Genomic DNA, 9,923 nt, shown 5'->3' with positions numbered 1-9,923 from the left:
GTTGACCTCACAGATTGCAAGGACCTCGTTAGCTTGCAATCCCTTATTTTTAAAAATTTTTCTTTATGCTTATAGCACCTGGTCTTCCTAGGTGGTCTACCATCCAAGTACTTACCAGACCCGACCCTGCTTAATATCCAAGATCAGATGGGATCGGGCATGTTCAGGGTGGCATGGCTGTAGGCAAGGCAGTATTTTAGAAAGAACTATTATGCCATTAAAAATTGTTCTAGATATAAAGTAAAAATTGACAAAAATATTGATAAATACATACATAAATCTAAACAAACTGACTACATAAAGGTGATGATAATATATTTCATAAAAGAATCATAACTAAAATAGTGGGTGATATTAAAATGCAGGACAGAACAGGATTGATCAAAGTTAAAGATTTTCTGATTTTTCTTCTGTAAAATTGATTCATTGAATTTGAATTTATTTAAAATGCTTAATGTAAATACCAAAATAATAAAAGCTTACTTCAAAACAGTAGAGGAAAAGTAAAACAATAAAATTTAGTAAATAAAATGACAAAAAATTTAAAAGTAGATATCTAAGTAGAAAGTACACAAATGATGCTGAACTATGTCAAGATATATCTGTATTCAAAATACAGATTATTGGCCTTGGCCTAAAATTATTGCCCAAATTAAAAGTAAATAGATAGAATGAAAAAAATTAATATATGTTATAAAAAGACACTCTTTAAAACAAAAAGCACAGAAATTTTAAATAAAGGAAAATGAGAATGGATATCACCAAAATACATATGGTATTTTTATCTGAATGATTTATATTTATGTGTAATAATAAACACCAAATTTAGGGTGGTGACCAGGGCAAGTGGAGGAGAGACGTGTGATCATGAAGTAGTCACAGGACCCTTCAGTTGAATTGCTAATACTTTAATTTCTAATTTTGCATAAAAATCTCACTTATGAAAAATATAAAATATAAAGAATATTATTTTTCATTTATCTGATTGGAAAATAACAAATTAGCAGCATACTGCTTTGCTCTCATATATATTACTGATTGGAGTAAAGCTGATATTCTTATTAATAATACAATCTATTAAAATTAAAAACACATGCATTTTTATCAGTTATCTATTGCAATAAAAATGCTGTATATAAACCCACCTCAACTCAATGGCTTAAACACAATTAGTTTTGAACTCATAAAACTACAAATCAGTGATTTAGGCAGGTTAGTTCTTCTGGTCTTGTGTGGCCTCCATTGCATTTCTGGGATCAGATATGTGTTGGCTGGCTGTTCACTGATGTTACTTGGCTCTCTTTCTGGTGCCTCTCACATCACACCAATAGGCCAGTGTTGTCATCTTCTCATGATGAAGGCAGAGGTAAGAAGGCAAGCAAGCCAGGTCATGAAAAAGTCTTTCAATCCTGTTTTCATCCAGCTCTTTAACATTGCACTGGTCCACAAACCAGTTACATGGCTGAACCCAGAATCAAGAAGCAGGAAAATAAATTCCATCTCTTTTTTCAAAGTGAATTTGAAAGTCACCTGTCAAAGGACATGAGTACAGAAGAGGGTGAACTGTTAGAGATATTAATGCAGTCAATTTATCACACCCCTTGATGCAGCCAGCCATATATAGGAATTTTTCCTACAGACATACTTGGAAATAGTCTTTAAAGAAAGAAACTAAGATATGTCTAGCATAAAAAAAAAAAATACTAAGCATGTATCAGTAAGTGACAGGTTAAATAATTATAAAAAATTAAAAGGAATATTATGTAGCTACTGGAAATTATTTACATGAAGAAAATTTTAAGTGAAAAAGCAATATTCAAAATGAGATACTATATACTACTATGTTTTTAAATACATAAAATAGGCTTAGATATCTCTGCAAGAATAGTAATTAACTGCTAAAGATGGCTGGTTGATGTCAGAGAGGGAAACAGGAAGACCAAGCTCATATAATCTTACTATGTACAATGTGTCTTTTAATCTTTTTGAAATTCTGTACCATAGGCATCTACTGCCTATTTTACTTATGACTTGTTAGTTTACACAACAACTTGTGAATATAATATGAGATATAGTTTCATATCCCATATCAATTAATAGAGAGCCCAACTATATAATAATTCCAAGTAGAAAGAGATTTCCAATGTTTCCAATCTTCAAATTACTTTAGTCTGAATTAAATAAAGTGTACTATGTAGAGGAAAAAGATTACTCAAAGTATGCAAATTTCATATAATTTATATGACTTGCCAACAGTTTTGTGTACCTAGCATTTAAATTAATGAATATGATGTGTGTACCTTCTCAATTACTTACTTAGATAATTTTTCCTACATTTAATTTTGTTAACAAGGTGCCAACTCTCCTTAAAGGAAGAGACCTTTTTTTCTCTTCTGTTCTCCAGGTTGTTGCTGGGAGTGAGAAGCAACATAACCACAGCAGAAGTGCAATGAGATTCAGAGAGAACTGTCATAAATTTCTAGGACTTAGCATATTTGACTATAAGCAAATTATTTGATTATTCTTTTTCCTCAGTGTCAAGCTCCATTTCTTGGTAAAAAAATAAATGGACAAAAGAATGTCTACGGGCAGTGACAGATTAAATATTTCTAGTTCAATTTGTATTATACCCTACAAGTTGTTGATTGTAAATTAGTCTCACTTCTCATTTTTTGACAGTAGTAAATACAGTTTATTGTAGACTTTACTCCATGAGCATAACACTTTTTTTTTCTGGTTAAAACAAATATGATAAAGAGATAGGCAATATATATTTTTAAGCCCTATTGGTTTCATCAATTTATATGAATTATTTTATATTTTAATATACAAACAATAAAATTTAATAAAAATTAAATCACATTTGAGTTATCTAAGACTGGTTTCTTGCTATTTGTGAGACAGATGGCAACATTTTTAAAGTTATAAATTTAAATTATAGTGTATATGCCATTGGGTATTCATATGCATAATTTCAGTTCTATTTGACTACTTATTTTTCATAAATATGTAAATACTTTGTTTCATCTTTGGGGACAAAAATCAGTGTATTACATCCAAATAATAATCCAAAGGGAACAAACATCTATTGAACTTCATTCCAGAATTTATAATGAATATAATTTGCCAACATAAATGACTTTCAAGAACTGACTTTTCAAAGTGAATATCATACTGCAAAAAGAAACAGTTATAACTGGTGTTAGAAGTTAGAGATATTGCATATTGGCTTAAAAATGAAAAAAAAAACAGAATAACAAATTTAGGAAAAAGGTGTAAGAGACAAATTTTAAAAAAATAAAGTAAATAGAAACAAACAAACATAGGATTAGAAAAGTCATACTGACCTCCAAATAAGATATTCATTTTTTTCTCTTATTTTTTTCCTGCAACTGAAATTGACCTTTTTGACATTACTTAATTTACTTGGAAGGGAAGTTTACATGTAGACAAAAATCAAAGATTCTATTAGAAGATAATAATGAACTACTTGCTGTGCATCTATACATGTCCCTATAAATCAATTATATTATAGAATTTCTGAGTTCAACAAAAAATGACCTTTAGTGAAATTTATCTAATGTCATGTACACAATGTCTTCACATTCCTACTCAGACAATAGACATCAGATCTTAGTGAAAATCAAATTTCGCAATAATCAGTAATTAGCTAGTAAAACTAATTAGTTTAGGACCTACAAAACTAGTGTTAAAGGTGATTAAGCCAAGTTAATGATTATAAAAAATAATTATACTTCCACAGTGAACTTCAGAATTATAATTGGACTGTCTATCCAAGTTAATTAGATAATTAGTACACCAAGATTGTTGAAAAATTGAGCAGTTAGAAAGTGCATTTTTTAGAAATCTCACGTTTAGATGTGCTCTTTAGGATAATTTGATATCACCAATCTTCCAAAGTTAATAGAAGACAAGCAATTTTAATTTTTCACAATAATTAGTAGTTATTGAATTATAGTTATTACTGTTAGTTTTTTTCTCCTTCCAAACCAAATTTGATCAAAAGAACAATAAACTTCAACCAAAGGTCCCAACTAACATTAGGTGAATTTATTGGTTGAGTGCCTCTAATGGTGGAGTGAACTGGGAAGATTACATTTTACCCAGATTTTTAAGTGCTCCAAATACAAAGTAGAACATTTACACTGAACAGTTCAATTGACATATCTACATCAAACTTATTTTTACTGTTTAATTAGTCTGTTTTGACAATTCTTTGTTTCAAGTGCCTATGTATATAGAATCATCCTCCTAGGATTATTTTCTTATCGCTACTGTAAAAGGCTGAAAAATATACATCTCATCAATTCGCTATTATTTGGATCAACTAAAGTCCAGAGTGGTGTGAAATAGCACACTAGAGTGGCCTGGTATGGTCAGCATAACTCGTGTGTTTTTTTTTTTGGGGGGGGTGACTCAAACATATAGAAATAAATAAAAATAAAATATCTACCCTCATAAGATGATCTTTTAAAATTATAACTCATCTAATAGATGAGTTATTCTAAAACATAGAATCGAAATCAATAATATATTGTTTTAGATTGCAGAATTTTGTTGCAATACTAGCCTATAAAAGAAACTCAATAACCATTTGTTAAATAAAAGCTCACAGTTTAGAGGAAAATTAGAATTTTGTCCCAGTGAAAATCCCATAAATTTTGATATTCAAAAGTTAGTCACAATTCATAACTTAAGAAGGAACTAATATTTTTGATAAATATCCATTTGCAGATTTCCATATCTAGTTGATGTTAATATAATACAGAGATGTATTTTAAAATTTAGCATTATTGCACTTGTTTATTGAACCTTTTTCTTTGATTGAAGTTGTTAATAATTAAGTATCCAGATCTTTGAGGAGCAAAGAAACACATAAACCTCTGTTGATTAGGTTACCAACAGAAATCCAGATTTTGCCAAACAGTCAGAACACTTGATATCAAGAGGATCCAAATCCACTTCCAAACAGAAGCACCATAAGCATGTGGTCATTCAGAGTTCAGACACCATAACAGAGCCATTGCAAGCGTTAGGAGAATGTGGGTACAGGTTAAGAATTGTAGCATCCATGGATATGGAAGAGCTGGAGAAGGCTAGAACTCTGCATGGGTGGATCAGAGCACTGGAGTGTTGGAGCTGAAAGAAGAAATGCATCTTGGGCAAAAGTGCACCAAGACTTTTCCAAGGAATTTTAAAGGGGAATCTGCAATGTTTTCCCAGAATGGAAAGTGGCTGCAAAGTAGAAAACTGAAAATTGTGGGCCTGATGCCATTGCTTCTGAACACAAAGGATTCTGTAGAATAATGCCTTCTTCCTCCTTTCCACCTTCCAAATTTATCTCTCATGGCAAATTCTAACTGTGGGCATACAGGGAAGTGATTTTTGGAAATATAGTTTCCTGTGTAGCAAAGAAATGGAGGTGGTGCTTAGTTAATAACAGACAATCCTGTATAACATATAAGGCCTAAAATACATGGTCATAAATATATATATATATATGCCAGTCAGAACACTTGATATTATATATATAATATATATATTTATATGAGTCACAAATTAGTTGAGATAAATAGATGCTTATTAACTTCCTACTATAATCACAGAACTGTTCAAGGATTTTAGTGATTACAAATTAGAACAAGGCAGCTGTTATTTTAAATGCCAAATGACAGTATACCCATGAGACTTTTTTTAAATTTGCATAATTTTGTATTAGTAGAACTTCTCATGTAAATGTATGATGTTGGAGATGCTTGAAGGATATGAAACAGCATTATTTCATAGGGGAATGTTTATATGCCAATATAATATTATTCAAATAAAACTGCTGGGTATGTGGGGGTGGGGAATCTAGTTAAATGGAAAGATTGAATATAGGATGTTCAGTGCAGATGGGCTGAGGCCTTCCTAGGTACTAATTCACCAAGGCCAGGGAGCTAAGGAAATTTAAATTCATAATGTTCGGCAGAATTTGATATCCAAGGAGTCTGATCTTGAGCTTGTAGAGGTTTGCAGAAGACCATTGTGCTATTTTCTGGATAACAAATGACTAAAGGTTTAAGTCACAGGAAGAGATTTTAACCTTTTAGAAGGAAATAAAACAAGAATGGTAAGAAATAAATGAGTCTAGATATAATATTTATTTATATCCAGGGAAGAAGTTTTTAAATCCAAGGAGAAAAACTTTTAGGAAGAATGAACATACTGAGAATTACAAAAGAAGTGTAAATATGTTTCTGATATTGAAACCTAAACTGCCAAATTCACATCTGACCCAATGTGAGGGTTTCATAGACCCTTCCACTAGAAGCTTCCACATGGTGTGAAGAAAGGACAGAAGAGTAAAGGCTTCTTCGCCTTCCCCAGAGTTTTAGTCAATTTAAGTCTAGTGACAGTTTGCCAAATCCAAACAGTAGAAGAACTTGTTTTGTTTTGTTTTTGTTTTGTTTTTCGGTCTAGGCCAACTGATATAAATTTCACTTGTTAGCTAATAAATAAATATTTCAGAAATTGTATTATTTTTAATCAGTTTTAGTATCTTTTTAGATTAGATATTACATGTTTATCCAATCTATGAATTTCTTGCTGAGCATATTTTTAACAGCATGTCACTGCTGATATTTAGATGAGAATCTTAGGAAGATCTGAACTCTGAAGGACGGCCTTTTTGTTCTTGTCTGAACGTGTATGGGATTGCTTCTGCAGTTTAGAATGTCTTGCTCATAGAAAATACTGAAAGACTTCTTGGACACATTCATATAGTTATAAACATAATGGAAACTGTGTTACAGGTTTGTTTCTAATTATTTCTTATTTTATTTACCTTGATGAATTGCAGTTATAGTGGAAGTAGGGCAATCTCCTTATAACGGCCACCTTTTGCTCATTCAGATGCAAACTAGAACAAAGAGCTCATTGTCATAAACTGTTGAGGTGCTTTGGCCATCTCAGGGTATCCTTATAATTATTCTAACATCAATCAGAGTTCATTTATTGTCTTTATCAGTGATGGCCTAAACTGTTACTGGAGCTAAAAATAAACTCAGGTAATCATTGGTCATTAAGAAACTTGCTATAGCAATGCTTTTAGTTTAGACTTTATTTTATTTACACATTTTCCTTTATTCAAAATAATTTATGTAGAATCATATTTAATGATCCCTGATCTGAAGATTAAAATAAAGCGATCTTGCTAAAAGACTTTCTTTATTCAGAAGGTATTTAAGGCAGGCAATGTTTCGGTACATCCTGATACAGAAATAAGCAAAACATAACAAAATTCCCATCCTGACAATTTTACATATTAGCAAAAATATCCACCTAAGTTTATTTAGGCATAGGCCACAGAAACTTAAGAGAAACAGGACATCCTAACATTCTGTGGCACCTTGATGTTGTTGGGCTCACCTCTCTACAGATTAATTGTGCTCAATCCACAGTTTCCTGCTAAAACAACAGAAATAGTATTGATCATTAATTTTCTCCAAGACCTGGCCAATAAATAAATATATCAAAATTTTATAATTTTAAATTGGTCTTTTAAAGTACATTTTATTATTCATGTCCCAAACATAGGAAATAAGAATAACAGGCACTTTAGCTAAAACAAATCTTAACATTTTTCAAAATTTGCTTTAAATTTTTTCAAAAAAATAAAATATTAAGATATACTTCAATCTCCTATGACTCTTTATTACATTGTTATGCCCCTTGACAGACCAAACACTTTCTACTAGCTGGGTAGTACCTTTCTCATAAATTATTTTATACATTTAATATAATTGCTCTCTAACCGTCATTTAATATAATTGCTCTCTAACAGTCATTTACCAAAGCTATACACACATACATACACATATGGATATACATATATTTATGTGAAATTTACTCATGTTGATGCATGTAACTATTGTTCATTTATTTAATTCATTTGTATGAATATACCCAAATGTATATCTACTACCTTATTTTATAAAAATTTAGATTATTTCTAGATTTTCTCTATTACATTAATGTTGAGATGCGTGTTCTTAAATCTAACCCTTGTGCAAATGTGTTAAGTATTTCCATAGAGAATTTTATCAGAAGTACAACTGACCTCTTTTATGCCATTCAGATACTTAATTTTAATAATAATGCATCAATTTTTTTCATATTTCTTTATTAAAAAACAATTGATTTCAACCTCCTATATAAATATATTTACTTTTTCACTCTTCCCACTGCAGGGTTAAACTTTCAAAAATTTGCTAGGTCTGAGAAAGTGAAATATTTTAGTGTAAAATGCCATTGCCTTGATTACCAGTTAAATTGAGCATCTTTTTATAATTTTAATTGGCATTTAGTTTTTCTTCGGTTTTGAATTGTCTGTCACATTCATCACCTGGTGTTCTGTTCTGTTACTTTTCTTTTATGATTCATTGGAGTTATGTATATATTCCCAAAAAAAAGTTACCACTTTCACTTAGCCACAGAGTAAATGTTAGGAACATCTTATGAGATGCATGGATGGAGGCGAATTTCTTAGCTATAGCTCCTGACAATTTTTGGTTTTGGTTAAAATTTCTTGATCGATTGTATTAGTAGTTTTTAATCATGGTGTATATGAGAATCATCTGGGTAGCTTTTAAAAATGACAATGTCCTGATCTGAGATTTTGATTTGATTAATCTGCAATAGGGCATGGGCATCAGCACTGCTTAGGTTTCTCCTGGTGATTTCAGTGTGAAGGCTTCTCTGATAGTCACTGCATTAGATATAGTCTAGTCTTTTACTTATTATGCTGAAGAGAGTGCATTAAAATAAGTTGTGTACAATCATTTTTACCCCAAGGTATGATATTATCCAAAAAAAAAAACATTCTAATTTACAATCGTCACCTATTATTCTGTCACTGCCACTGCCTAACCCTCCCCCTCCCCCGCCCCCACTGTGACATCTCCTTAGCTCTTCAGGATCTTGGTTTTCCAGTCGGCTCTTGCCCCTGGCATGTTTTAATGTTGCTTTGAGAAATTATTCTTTAGTATCATAACTTGTTCAACTTTTCCCTTTGATCTTTTCTAACATATATAGAATTATGATACATATACACAGCGCAATTTTAAATCCTGCACACTCTTTTGAATCAAGTCAGCTCTGACACTGCGTCACTCTGCATACTAGACCCAGCCCTAAAGAGAATACTCACCCCCATCCTTTACACAGCTGAAGATGATGAGATTCAGACTCATTAAAATCTCATATTTCCACATTCATCACTGCAACTGATGAGATAGAATCAACTGGTATTTCTACATCTCCTAACATGACGTAGTGATACTACACTTTAAAAATTACTACTAATAGTAAGCCACTTCTGTGGTTGGATGAGTATACTAAGTCCATAAGGGCTGTTTTATATGGTATGCTAGCTTCAATTCAAACTCAGTTCTTCCTGATGTTTTCAATTCCATATAGTTGTGGATATTATAGTTACATATCAACTGTCAAATTAAAGTTTTAATAATTATTATTGACAAATCATAGTATAAGCACACCGGCTCTTTTTGTTTATTTCTACCCCAAACACTATACATTTATCATCTTTTCAGAAAACTTTTGACATTGCCTCCAAGCGCCATTATGTTTGTGCTTCCAGGTTTCTATTCTGGCTAACTATTCCCCTTCCAGCCCCACCATGCTTCTTGTCTAAAATGCTCCCTGCACTACATTTAAATGTATTTGGTCATGCTTATTGTCATAGACTGAACATTTATGCCCCCCCAAATTCACATACTGGAATCCTAACTCCAATATAACAGTATTTGGAGGCAGGGACTTCAGAAGTGATTAGGACATGAGGGTGGATCCCTCGTGAATGCGATCAGTGCCTTTCTTAAAACGGACCCTGAAATGCTCTT

The 9,923-nt window shown here is 31.7% G+C and overlaps 1 pseudogene; it reads right to left on the bottom strand.

Moving 5' to 3' along the window:
• Positions 1-66: 66 nt before the first annotated feature.
• Positions 67-185, bottom strand: LOC112475908 (annotated as a pseudogene).
• Positions 186-9,923: the final 9,738 nt, after the last annotated feature.

The sequence above is a fragment of the Pteropus alecto genome, unplaced genomic scaffold (genome assembly GCF_000325575.1).
Source record: "Pteropus alecto unplaced genomic scaffold, ASM32557v1 scaffold152, whole genome shotgun sequence".
NCBI lineage: Eukaryota > Metazoa > Chordata > Mammalia > Chiroptera > Pteropodidae > Pteropus > Pteropus alecto.
The sequence above is the reverse complement of the archived record's forward strand: the minus strand, read 5'-3'. Positions and strand labels throughout refer to the sequence as shown.